This window comes from Hordeum vulgare, chromosome 7H, assembly GCF_904849725.1.
Source record: "Hordeum vulgare subsp. vulgare chromosome 7H, MorexV3_pseudomolecules_assembly, whole genome shotgun sequence".
In the NCBI taxonomy this organism is placed as follows: Eukaryota; Viridiplantae; Streptophyta; class Magnoliopsida; order Poales; family Poaceae; genus Hordeum; species Hordeum vulgare.
Window position 1 is genome coordinate 581698402 of NC_058524.1, and position 14164 is coordinate 581712565.

Here is a 14164-nt window from a genome sequence, read left to right on the forward strand (position 1 = left end):
CAAGCGAGTTACGCCCTCCGTGTAATGGAAACATCATCAATACAACACAAAGCAGGACGTAGGCTTTTACCTCCTCACGAGGGGCCGAACCTGTGTAAATCTGAGTCCCGCTCCCGTTCAACCCCTTTGAGTCGCCACCAAGGTGCGATGGCTCCAAGACTAAGTCCTTTCATGAGGACATCTGCCATGACAAAACCATGACAGATGTCCTTTAACGCCCGACCCAATAAATAGGCTCGGGGAAGGGGGCAGAGAACATCTCCACCTACCCATTTCGTCGGCCTCTTCTTCCTCGCAACCGTACCAAGAACTCCATCGCCGCCCGAGGAACTCCGTCTCCGGCCATCGCGTCCGACGCATCTCTAGGCCGACCAAGAACGCAGCACTCGCCGCGGATCTCCCTCGGTCGCCTCCGGACGCCATCATCAGGTCAGCCCTTCGCCATTAGAAACAGATCTTAGCTCCTCGATGTTCATCGTCTGCCGGTTCCTTAGAACACCTCGAGTGCCTCCATAGACACTGATTGGTTCTCAATAACAGTAGTAGGCACGGTAGCATCGACCATATCCTCAATCGATTAGCTCCTGTTTGAGGAAGTAAAAATAAGGCTTCTATCAAATCTCCTTCAATGTTTTTACCCTAGCCATAGACTGTTTCACCTTATCCAGGCCTTTTTCCATTCATTTTAACTTGTTCGTAGATCCATATTTTGCTGCCTGCCGTGTAGAAACTTGTTTATAGATCCTGATGCTCTGAGATGTCTTCTCCAATCAATAGGAAATTCTTAAGTCGCCCCTGTGCCCAGATCTGGGCCTTTATTGGCAAGTTTAACAAATTCCCTTAGCCACTCAACCAATGTTCGGCGGGTTAATAGATCTTCTTAGCCACTCAACAAGCGTTCGGCGGGTTAACAGATTCTCTTAGCCACTCAACAAGCGTTCGGCGGATTAATAGATCCTCTTAGCCGCTCAACAGGTGTTCGGCGAGTTAATTTACCTGTGGCCCTTTCCTCTGTAGCTATGGGTACCGTGTTCAAGGCCGATTGGCTCCCGACCAAAGTTGACGATGCCTTCCTCAACGACTGCGTGAAAACGGGGAATCTTGACCCGAAAGAAGTTATCAGATGGCGATCCGGATTAGGCGAAGAAATCCCCAACCCGAAGGAAGGGGAGATAGTTGTTTTTGCTGATCACCTCGAACGGGGGTTTAAGCCGCCAGGATCAAAATTCCTCAGAGATGCTATGGCCTTCATGAACGTCCGCCTCCAAGACCTGGGCCCCAACTCTATCAACAACATATGCCAATTCCAAGTATTCTGTGAAGCCTACTTGCGGATGGAACCATCAGTCCCTTTGTTCTGGTATTTCTTCCATTTGAATCGCGAGACCGAGTTTGCCAATGGCCCTAGCTTGGAACTTGGAGGGGTCATCGTTCAACGCCGCAGGAACAGCTCATTCCCATCACTCGCCATGCCTAGGCATCCCAAAGGTTGGGGCGATTCTTGGTTTTATTGCCAGGAAACTTCCCCTCTGGGTGAAAACAAACTCCTCGGCTATTGGAAGGAACGCCTGCCTACAAACTTCAAACTTCCAAACAAGCTCACCGGAGAAGAAGAGTCAGACTTCATTCCAGTGCTATCCGAGTTACAATCTCTAACAAACAACGGTCTTACTGGAGTTGATCTGATCCGCTGCTGGGTGGAATGGCGCATCCTTCCCTTGAGTCGCCGGGATGGCTTGATGTGTGAGTTTGACGGTACTTTGGACCACCCCCAATGCTACTTCTGCACAGCACTCATAGAGGAAGATATTGTAACCATTATCAAGAAGCTGACTGCTACTGCAACAAAAGACCTTCCAATGGCGCCAGAAATAAGCACGTCGATGGGAGAATACTTGGCTTGATCCTTCTGCTGCGACTACGCCTTAAGGGACTTCCTAGGAAAGTATGCAAAGGATTTCCCCTGTGGCCTTGGAGCCTTGCGTTGGTGTTCCCACGAAGCGGAAAGGGTGATGTTGCGTAGCGGTGGTAAGTATTTCCCTCACTTTGAGAACCAAGGTATCAATCCAGTGGAGGAGTATCTCAAGATCCTGCACAAACACAAAAGCTTGCTCCCAACGCTATGAAGGGGTTGTCAATCCCTTATAGATTGTTTGCCAAGTGAGAACTGAAAGCAACAAAGTAACAAAGCAAAGTAAAAGCGGAGGTGTAAACGATGGATGTGAATAGACCCGGGGGCCGTAGTGTTTACTAGTGGATTCTCTCATGAAAGCAAGTAGACAGTGGGTGAACAAATTACTGTCGAGCAATTGATAGAACCGCGCAAAGTCGTGACGATATCTATGCAATGATTATATCTATAGGCATCACGTCCAAAACAAGTAGACCGATACTTTCTGCATCTACTACTATTACTCCACACGTCGACCGCTATCCAGCATGCATCTAGTGTATTAAGTCCATAAGAACAGAGTAACGCCTTAAGCAAGATGACATGATGTAGAGGGATAATCTCAAACCAATGATAAAACCCCCATCTTTTTACCCTTGATGGCAACTACTTGATGTGTGCCTTGCTGCCCCTACTGTCACTGGGAAAGGTCACCACATGGTAGAACCCAAAACCAAGCACTTCTCCCATTGCAAGAATCATAGATCTAGTTGGCCAAACAAAACCCAAGACTCGGAGAGACTTACAAGGATATCAAATCATGCATATAAGAAATCAGCAAAGACTCAAATATATATCTTAGATAATCTGATCACAAATCCACAATTCATCGGATCTCGACAAACACACCGCCAAAGAAGATTACATCGGATAGATCTCCATGAAGATCATGGAGATTTTTGTATTGAAGATCCAAGAGAGAGAAGAAGCCATCTAGCTACTAACTACGGACCCGTAGGTCTGAAGTGAACTACTCACGAGTCATTGGAGGGGCGATGATGATGATGAAGAAGCCCTCCAACTCCAAAGTCCCCTCCGGCAAGGCGCCGGGAAGGTCTCCAGATGAGATCTCGCAGAAACGGAAGCTTGTGGCGGCGGAAAAGTATTTTCGAGGCTCCCCTAATTTTTTGTGAACATTTGGGAATATATAGGCCAAGGATCTAGGTCAGGGGGCGGCCAGGGAGGCCACAAGCCCTGACACAACCGCCCCCTGGTGGCGGAGTGGGAGCTTGTGGGCTCCCTGGAGCCCACCTGGCTTGGCCCAGAGGACCCCTGATCTTCTTCCATTCGGGAAAAAATCATTTCGGGGTTTTTATTCCGTTTGGACTCCGTTCCAAAATCAGATCTGAAAAGAGTCAAAAACACAGAAAAAACAGGAACTGGCACTTGGCACTGAATTAATAAGTTAGTCCCAAAAAATATATAAAAGGTACATAAAACATCCAAAGAAGACAAGATAGCATCATGAAACCATAAAAAATTATAGATACGTTTGAGACGTATCAAGCATCCCCAAGCTTAACTCCTGCTCGTCCTCGAGTAGGGAAGTGATAAAGAATGAATTTTTGATGCTTTCATGCTACCTAGCATAGATGTCCTTTGTTATTCCTCTTATGTGACGTGAATGTTCAGATCCAGTAGATTTAAAACAATAGTTTGCTATTGACGTGGAAACAATAATAATTCAAGCAAACTAGCAAGGTAATCATGAACTTTTAGAATAACAAGGCCAAAAGAAAGTTATCCCTACAAAAGCATATAGTCTGGCTGTGCTCTATCATCATTGCACAATGAATTTAAATCATGCACAACCCCGATATTGGCCAAGTAATCGTTTCACACCTTTACTTTCTCAAACCTTTTCAAGTCTCACGCAATACATGAGCGTGAGCCATGGTTATAGCACTATAGATGGTGTGGAATGTGGTGGATGTTGCAAGACAAAAAAAGATAAGATAGTCACATTAACTAGGCATATCAATGAGCTGTGGAGATGCTCATCAATAGATATCAATGTGAATGAGTAGGGATTGCCATACAAATGATGCACTAGAGCTACGAGTATGTGAAAGCTCTTAAAGAAAACTAGCGGGTGTGCATCCAACTTGCTTGCTCTCGAAGACCTAAGGCAATTTTGAGGAAGCCTATCATTGGAATATACAAGCCAAGTTATATAATGAAAATTTCCACTAGCTATATGGTGGTGACAAAACGAGAAACTCTCAATCATGAAGATCATGGTGCTTAATATGCACAAGTGTGGAAAAAGTGGTAGCATTGTCCCTTCTCTCTTTTTCTCTCATTTTTTTTATTTGGTGGGCTCTTCGGCCTCTTTTTTTTGTGGGCTTCTTTGGCCTCTTTTATTTCCTCACATGGGACAATGCTCCATTAATGATGATCATCACACTTTCAACTCAAAACTTAGAGTAACGATGACTCTATATGGAATGCCTTCGGTAGTGTACCGTGGCAATGATCTAGCATGGCATAGACATTAATGGAAACATCATGCTAGCTATCTTACGATCATGCAATGGAAATGTAGACGTGGTGGAACATGTCATGGTGGTAGTTGCATGGCAATATATCTCGTAATGACTTTGAAAAAGCCATAGTAGGTAGGTATGGTGGCTGTTTTGAGGGAGGCTAATGGTGGGTTTTGTGCACCGGCGAAAGTTGCACGACACTAAGAAGATAGTGATGGTGGAAGGTGAAAGTGCATCCAAACCATGGACTCAACATTAGTCATGAAGAACTCATATACTTGTTGCAAAAGTTTTATTAGTATTCGAAACAATGCATTCAACGCATACTGCTAGGGGAAGGGTTGGTAGGTATAAACCATCACGCGATCCCGACCGCCACACAAAGGATGACAATCAATATACTAATCATGCTCAGATTTCATCACATAGCGGTTCACCATACGTGCATGCTACGGGAATCACTAACTTCAACACAAGTATTTCTAGATCCACAACACCTTACTAGCATAACTTCAATATTACCATAACCACAACTCAAAACTAATTGAGATGAATCAAACTTCTCTAACTATTGAATGCACATGAAGGTGGGAGTTTTCGTATCCCTTTGGATAACTACCCCTTTTGAGACTACTTTCAAAGCATAGATCAACTACCGAGCCACGCACCGCTGTGCTCTAAAAGATATAAGTGAAGCACATAGAGCAAAAGTATCTAGCTCAAAAGATATAAGTGAAGCACATGTGAGCTGAATTGTCTACCAAAATATATAAGTGAAGCTCGACAAAATCACGGTGAGTGCATGTCTCTCTCTCTAGGTGTGCAGCAAGGATGATTGTGACACAACAAAAATAAAAGACTCCTACGATACAAGACGCTCCAAGCAAAAACGCATAACATGTGGTGAATAAAAATACAGCCCCAAGTAACGTTTCCGATGGATTGAAGACGAGAGAGGGGATGCCTTCCCGGGGCATCCCCAAGCTTAGGATTTTACGGCATCCTTGAATCTCTTGGGGTGCCTTGGGCATCCCCAAGCTTGAGCTCTTGCCACTCTTTATCTCTTTGTCCATAAGTACTTCACCCAAAACATGAAAACTTCACAACACGAAACTTCAACAGAAACTCGTGATAACATTAGTACAAGAAAGCAAACCACCACTTCCTTAGGTACTTTAGCAACCTTAAATTCTACTTGTGATGGTGTTGGGTTACTGTACTTTCAATCTTCCATGGCTAATACCCCCCGATACTATCCATAGTTTCATCAAAATAAGCAACCAACACAACAAAAACAGAATCTGTTAACAGCAGACCAGTCTGTAGCAATCTGTATATTTCGTATACCTCTGATACTTCAAAAATTCTGAAAAACTACGGAAGTCCGAAGAATTTGCATAGAATCAGAAGCAAAAATAATCAACTCAAAAGCTCTTACAGAAAAGAAATGAAAATTCTTTTCGTGAGCAGAAAGTTTCTGTCTTTTCCAGCATGACCAAACGATCATCCCCAAGACTAATCGTAACGGTTTTGCTTGGCACAAACGCAAAAAGAAACACAGGAAACACAATCATAACAGAATTATGAGAGTGTGGAAAACACAAAACAGAAAGAAAAAGGATAGATTCGTTGGGTTGCCTCCCAACAAGCGCTTTTGTTTAACACCCTTAGCTAGGCAAAAAGTGATGGAATCACGTATAGTCATCTTTGGTGCTTAAACCATAAGTAGCCCTCATCATAGATTCATAAGGCAATCTTATTTTCTTTCTAGGAAAGTTCTCCATGCCCTTCTTTAAAGGAAATTGAAATCTAATATTCCCTTCCTTCATATCGATGATAGCACCAATAGTCCTTAGGAAAGGTCTACCAAGAATAATGGGACATGAAGGATTGCAATCTATGTCAAGGACAATGAAATCCACGGGTACATAGTTCTTATTTGCAACAATAAGAACATCATCGATCCTCCCCATGGGTTTCTTGACAGTAGAATCCACAAGATGCAAATTAAGAGAACACTCTTCAATCTCATGAAAACCAAGAATATCACATAAAGACTTTGGAATCATGGAAACAGTAGCACCCAAATCACACAAAGCATTGCACTCATAGTTTTTTATCTTGATTTTGATAGTAGGTTCCCACTCATCATGAAGTTTTCTAGGTATAGAGACTTCTAGTTCAAGCTTCTCTCCAAGATATTTCATCATAGCATCTACGATATGCGCGGTAAAGGCTTTGCTTTGGCTATAAGCGTGTGGAGAGTTTCCAATGGATTGCATCAAAGAAATGCATTCAAACAAGGAGCAATTATCATAATTGAATTCCTTGAAATCCAAAGTGGGAGTTTCATTACTACCCAAAATTTTGACTTCTTCTACGCCACTCTCCACACCTTTATCATCAAGAAAGGTGGACTTCGAATCATTGGGGCGTTTTTCAACCAAAGTGGATTCATATCCAGCCCCTCCATAAGTAGGTTTGACACGCGAAAACAAAGATGTAAGAGGAGACACACCAAGCACTTTAAGATCTTCGTGATTTGCATCACTAGAACGCACCCTTTTAAACCATTCATGTCTAGCGCGAATTTGGGTGGTTCTTTCTTTGCTCTCATTCATGGAGATACGCATAGCTTTGAAAGTTTCATCCAAGTTGACCTTGGGAGGAGCGCATCTAACTTTCAAAGCATCAATATCACAAGACATCCTATCAACGCTTTTAGCCAAATCGTCTATTTTGAGTAGTTTTTCCTCTATGGACGCATTGAAAATCTTTTGAGAGTTGATGAACTCTTTGATATTACTATCTAAATCAGAGGGTAATTTGTTGTGATTTCCATAAGTGTTGCTGTAGGAATTGCCATTATTGTTAGAGGAGTTACTAGGAAAAGGCCTAGGAACATAGTTTCCTCTAAAAGCATTGTTGTTGCCAAAATTGTTCCTACCAACAAAAATCACATCCAAACTAGCGTTGCTACTCTCAATCAAAGAAGATAGTGGCATGTCATTAGGATCTATGGTAGCGTTTCTACTAGCAACCAAATTCATCAACTCGTCCACCTTAGCACTAAGCGAGTTAATCTCTTCTATAGCGTGCACTAGCAGGCGACCTTTCAGTGTGCCACTGAGAGTAGTTGGTCATGATATTGTCTAGGAGTTTTGTAGCGTCTCCTAACGTGATTTCCATGAACGTTCCACCTGAGGCGGAGTCCAAGATATTGCGAGAAGCGAAATTCAAGCCAGCGTAAAAGATTTGTATAATCATCCACAAACTCAAGCCATGAGCGGGACAATTTCTAATCATAAGCTTCATCCTCTCCCAAGATTGTGCAACGTGTTCATGATCAAGTTGCTTGAAATTCATGATATCGTTACGTAAGGAGATGATCTTAGCCGACGGAAAATACTTGGATATGTAAGCATCTTTGCACTTATCCCAAGAATCGATACTATTTTTAGGCAAAGAAGAAAACCAAGTTTTTGCGCGAACTCGGAACGAGAAAGGAAAAAAGTTTCAACTTAATCACGTCATTATCCACATCTCTTTTCTTTTGCATATCACAAAGCTCAATGAAGGTATTGAGATGGGATGCGGCATCTTCACTAGGAAGGCCAGAGAATTGCTCTTTCATAACAAGATTGAGCAAAGCTGCGTTGATTTCATACGATTCCGCACTAGTGGCGGGACCAATCGGAGTACTAATAAAATGATTATTATTAGTGCTCGAGAAGTCGCAAAGTTTGGTGTTTTCAGCCATGATGACTTCAACTAACAAACAAGCACACAAGCAAGCGAGAAAACCGGCAAAGGCAAAAGAAAACGACGAAGGAGAAAGGCAAATGAAAACGGCAAATGTGAAGTGGGGGAGAGGAAAACGAGAGCCAACTGGCAACAAAAGTAAATGCAACAGAAGAGTTTGTGAGACCTACTTGGATAGATCTTGATTTATACTCCCCGGCAAAGGCGCTAGAAATACTTCTGCTAGTGCAACAAAAGACCTTCCAATGGCGCCAGAAATAGGCTCGTCGACGGAAGAATACTTGGCTTGATCCTTCTGCTGTGGCTACGCCTTAAGGAACTTCCTAGGCAAGTATGCAAAGGATTTCCCCCGTGGCCTTGGAGCCTTGCATTGGTGTTCCCTCGAAGTGGAAAGGGTGATGTAGCGTAGCGGTGGTAAGTATTTCCCTCAGTTTGAGAACCAAGGTATCAATCTAGTGGAGGAGTATCTCAAGATCCTGCACAAACAGAAAAGCTTGCTCCCAACGCTATGAAGGGGTTGTCAATCCCTTATAGATTGTTTGCCAAGTGAGAACTGAAAGCAACAAAGTAACAAAGCAAAGTAAAAGCGGAGGTGTAAACGATGGATGTGAATAGACCCCGGGGCCGTAGTGTTTACTAGTGGCTTCTCTCATGAAAGCAAGTAGACGATGGGTGAACAAATTACTGTCGAGCAACTGATAGAACCGCGCAAAGTCGTGACGATATCTATGCAATGATTATATCTATAGGCATCACGTCCAAAACAAGTAGACCGATACTTTCTGCATCTACTACTATTACTCCACACGTCGACCGCTATCCAGCATGCATCTAGTGTATTAAGTCCATAAGAACAGAGTAACGCCTTAAGCAAGATGACATGATGTAGAGGGATAATCTCAAACCAATGATAAAACCCCCATCTTTTTACCCTTGATGGCAACTACTTGATGTGTGCCTTGCTGCCCCTACTGTCACTGGGAAAGGTCACCACATGGTAGAACCCAAAACCAAGCACTTCTCCCATTGCAATAATCATAGATCTAGTTGGCCAAACAAAACCCAAGACTCGGAGAGACTTACAAGGATATCAAATCATGCATATAAGAAATCAGCAAAGACTCAAATATATATCATAGATAATCTGATCACAAATCCACAATTCATCGGATCTCGACAAACACACCGCCAAAGAAGATTACATCGGATAGATCTCCATGAAGATCATGGAGAACTTTGTATTGAAGATCCAAGAGAGAGAAGAAGCCATCTAGCTACTAACTACGGACCCGTAGGTCTGAAGTGAACTACTCACGAGTCATTGGAGGGGCGATGATGATGATGAAGAAGCCCTCCAACTCCAAAGTCCCCTAGGGTAGGGCGCCGAGAAGGGTCTCCAGATGAGACCTCGCAGAAACGGAAGCTTGCGGCGGCGGAAAAGTATTTTCGAGGCTCCCCTATTTTTTTGCTGAATATTTGGGAATATATAGGCCAAGGATATAGGTTAGGGGGCGGCCAGGGAGGCCACAAGCCGTGACACCGCCGCCCCCGTGGTGGCGGAGTGGGAGCTTGTGGGCTCCCTGGAGCCCACCTGGCTTGGCCTAGAGGCCCCCTGATCTTCTTCCGATCGGGAAAAAATCATTTCGGGGTTTTTATTCCGTTTGGACTCCGTTCCAAAATCAGATCTGAAAAGAGTCAAAAACACAGAAAAAACAGGAACTGGCACTTGGCACTGACTTAATAAGTTAGTCCCAAAAAAATATAAAAGGTACATAAAACATCCAACGAAGGCAAGATAACAACATGAAACCATCAAAAATTATAGATACTTTTGAGACATATCACTGACCGGCAAGCCCTTAGGCAAGTGTAGCCAGATAGGGCTCAAGCCATTCTGCAAGATTAACCCGGCTCCTAAGGTAAATAATTTAATCCGCCTTTGGTTCATTCTTCCCAACTTACTCGGATTTTGATTCGCATAATAAAAATTCCACTTCAGAAAGGCGACCGATTCTGGTCCAAGAGGCCGAAGAAGATGGCCCTGAAGCAGGCCAGATCGCCTCCAAAGAGGAAAACCAAGTGTAAAAAGAAAGCCGCCATCACCGAATCGTCCGATGTGGACGAACCTCAAGTCGACGATGTGTCTTCAGAGGTAAAATTATTTCTTCTTTGTCTTGATATGTGTTTCTCTAATTTATGCTTATATCTCTGCATCTTTTATGTATAGAATGAAGATAACGAAAGCCAAGATGACGGTGTAGAGGTAATTTCTATTTCTTCCGACTCATCTTCTCCTCCGCCTAAGCCGACCAGGAGGGTTTGTGGGGAAGTTCCCATGTCTCACCCGAATGCTTGTCTGGATCCTAATTTCCTCTTGAAGAAGGCACAACATGCTTCCTATCGGAAGACTCGGAGCCACTCAGGAGATTTGGTGTCCGGGTTACCAGTGAAAACTCCTGCCAAGAAATGGCAACATGAGGTATCCTTTATCAATGTCCACCTTCATTTTCTTTTGGATCATACTTGTAACTCGCTTATATTTTGAGATATTACTTTTTGCAGACCTCTGCCCCTTCATCAGGCGACTCAGTGATGTCGGCCCTTCCGCCAATGGTTCGCGTACCTGGGTAAGTCCTTATAATACTTATGTTTTTCCTGATGACGATGATGCTTGTTTTTAAGCATGACCCTCTTTTCCTTAGAGCGCAAGCGAAGAAGAGAAAGACTGGCGGCTCAACTTCCATCCCAGCTCCAGAACTTAAAGAAATGCCAGCGCCGGCTCGTGCTGACCCGACGAAAGATATATCTGATGACCGGGTTGACCCTGCAAGTTCTTCCAAGGAAGGCAGGGAAACGCCCAACCCGCCAAGTCCGTTGAAGGCGACTGAAGATCCTGATGTTGTAATCGTTACTGGAACTGGCTTTTCTAAACCGGCTTCGGCAGTCTTATCGAAGCATGTATCAACATCGTCCCATCCTTCTACTAGACATGAAATTTCCAAGGCCAAACTCTCTCAATATGAAAACCTTGAGTTTAAAGAGCTCTGCTCTGGCTTCGCAAGTCGTATGGAAACAAGTTATGAACTGGAGAAGAATCTGCTCCTATGATGAAGAATAGACATGAGGTGAGTCTTAATGCATACCCTCCTCATTATCCCCCAAGGGCCGGGTCATCTTTTGAAAGATGAGACGGGTCTTGGTTGTAGAAAAACATTCGACCTGTAACCCCCAAGGGCCGGGTCATCTTTTGAAAGATGAGCCGGGTCTTGATTGTAGACAAACTTTCGACCTGTAACCCCCAAGGGCCGGGTCATCTTTTGAAAGATGAGCCGGGTCTTGATTGTATAAAAACTTTCGACCTGTAACCCCCAAGGGTCGGGTCATCTTTTGAAAGATGAGCCGGGTCTTGATTGTAGAAAAAAATTCGACCAGTAACCCCCAAGGCCCGGGTCATCTTTTGAAAGATGAGCCGGGTCTTGGTTGTGGTATAATTTTATCTAAAAAATTATACATTAGCCCCCAAGTGTCAGGGGTGTTGCTTGCAATAATTCTGAGACTTGTCCCTTGATAATTATGTTGACAGGAATCTCTGGCCCAAGCTGAGTCGACATTGGGCAACTTAAAGAAAAGTCTAGCCGACCAGCAAGATGCGCAGGCTAAATCATAAGAAAAAATACCAGATGATCTTAGCTGGTATGGAAAAGCTGAAAGCCGCCAACAAGAAGTCCCAAGCTGACCAGGCCGCCACGCTAAAGCGAGCGGAAATGGCTGAAACAAAGCTAGAAGCCGTGCAACAAGAGCTGGCCGGCTTAAAGAAACATATCTCCAACATGACACAGGCCATCTTTGGTAAGAAGGAAATCCTTGATTTTGTATTTTGCAAGAGAAAAAATTAGTGTGAAAAAAGCACTGACCACTATTGTCCCTTATGCAGGCCCGAGAGCCGCCAACCTTCAGGACGACTGCATCTTGAGGTTAAAGGCGATTTACACATTGACTGAGCAGTTGTACACTGGGAGCATGCTGACCGTGAAAGAAGTGATGGGCGCCAAGGAACCAATCACATCAATCAAAAAGATGCTTGGCTGCTTATCTACCCTTCCGCCTCAGATAGGTGAGCTAACCCGATCAGCCGCCCGGAAAGGGGTGCTGACTACGTTGAGTCGGTGTTTGGCGTATGCTCCAGAACTGAAACCCGAAGAAGTAGCAGCAGGGTTCCCACAGCTCAAGGACGACGAGTCAGAATTGACTCAAGATGATTATCAGCGTGTTGTAAGGGAACCACGCTTGGTGGCAACTCAGCTAGCAGCAAGCTTGGACTTGTCGAAATACCAAGCTGCTTATGACGACAAGAACAAGAAAGTAAACCCGCCAACCTTCGTGACAACCAGCTTGACTCCTCATCGGCCCAAAACCCTTTTGATTTGGAGGCGGACCTCTCGGCATTCTTGAATGATGAAGACGGATTTGCCGCTCTATCCAAATGCAATTGGGTGCTGGGCGACTTACAACTTGAAGTCAGCCAGAGCTCAGGTCAAGCTGACCCGGAAGCACCAGCAGAATCGATCTTTACTGAATCAGCCATCCGAGCCATGTAATAGGTTAGTGTAGAAAACAATCCCTTGCTGCGATATTTAAAAGCCTTGTGTCGCCCTTGGGGCGCCTTATGATGTTTGACCCGCCATGCCAGTAGAGATTTTGATCATCATCCTGTTGGGCTAAAACATACATCAAACCATCTCAGTGAGTAATGGATGATAATAAATAATAACCGACTCAAGATGTTCTGGCGAATTATATGTAGAAGAGCCTGGTTCAAAAATATCCGGCGAGTCGTAAGAATTTGTGAAACCTCGTGGCAGTGCCAGGAAGGTGAGAGTAAGAATTTCATCGGCTCGTTCAAGTCGCGACAGGATAGGACGAGTTACATAAACTCAAGTGCTACCCGAGGGAGACTTTTTTGTGTAAAAAAGCTAAAGTATTCAGACCGGCTGATCAGGCGCGAGTCAAGCTTCAGTGAAGCAGGTTCAATGAACTAATGGTTTCTCTATTCTCCATGTGGGCCGCTAGCTGGTACCATGCATGTGTTAACCAATTTGAGTTCAGGGTCCATAGAGCGGATTGACTCGCCAAGAGTTCATGGGTCCATACAGCGATTCGGCCAACACACAATCCAGTATAACCATTTGTAGTGCGGTAATTTTTCGCTAGCCAAATGGGTAGTAAGGCTGATCTGAGTGAGAGGAATCCCCCAAGTGACCTTTGATTAGGGGAAAGACCGGTCATAGGATTGTAGAAGCGTATACACTCTTACCACAAAACGAATTGGGAGCTAATAACCCCCAAGTAAGCCGGCCTAATCCTCAGAATCATATAGGGCGCCCATGTTTGAATCGCGCGCTTGTAGCAACTTGATCCTCTTTGGCTTATCGACACCAAGTGTTGTAATAAGTGCAGCATGGCGACTTATGCTCTCTGGTATTGATAGCGTCCATGCTTGGGCGACTTGTCGTAGAGCAATAAAGATCCATGCTTTCAATAAGATGAAGTGGCAGGAAAGACCTAGAATTCGTGGGCATCAAATTTATTGCTTTATATAAATGAAAGACTTACAATTTCCAAAAGATGAGAGAAGAAAAAACGGAGCCAATAGCTCAAGTGTAATAAGGCCGCGGGTGGGCTATGTTCCAGGGGCGAGTTGACTCAGCCTCCGTGGTTGGCCGATCAGGCCAAAGATCCACCAGATACTACGACCCGTTGCGAAGGATTTTGCTGACGATGAATGATCCTTCCCATGGTGGTGACAACTTATGCATGCCAGTGCGATCTTGGATCAAACGGAGCACTAAGTTGCCCTCCTGAAAAGCTCGGCTCTTGACCCGGCGGCTATGATAACACCGCAAGTCCTACTGATAAATGGCCGATCGAGAGGCAGCCAAATCGCGCGCTTCCTCCAAAGCATCCA